The following is a 425-nucleotide window of genomic DNA, read 5'->3' on the forward strand; positions in this document are numbered from 1 at the left end:
TAATTTCTGTCAATCTTATTTCCAGTTTTTGCCCAGTTACCAGATAGAGTCCTTCTAACTTATAGGGCATTAGGAAGAGACCTGGATATGGAGTCAAAATATCTGAATTTGAATCTGTCAGAATTCCTGTAAATAAGGTGAATTTTATTGTGCGTAAAGTGGATTTTTTTGTTATTCTTTCTTAGAGTTTTCTTCCTAGGATCCATATCCATAACAATTTCTACTTCCCAGGTGTTAGATATGAGTTCTCACGATCATAGTTCAAAACAGTTTCTACAACGCTTGTGCAGTAGATATAGGGATGAAGTGATGTAAAATTGTGAGGCTATTGCTGGCGATATGCCTTCTTTGTCTGTTGCCCTATAAAGCAAGTGGGTACCGGTCAGTGACTGGGGACCCCCATAGGGATGAATGTGTAGGCTGAA

Source organism: Vombatus ursinus, unplaced genomic scaffold (genome assembly GCF_900497805.2).
Source record: "Vombatus ursinus unplaced genomic scaffold, bare-nosed wombat genome assembly UNPS02009173.1, whole genome shotgun sequence".
In the NCBI taxonomy this organism is placed as follows: Eukaryota; Metazoa; Chordata; class Mammalia; order Diprotodontia; family Vombatidae; genus Vombatus; species Vombatus ursinus.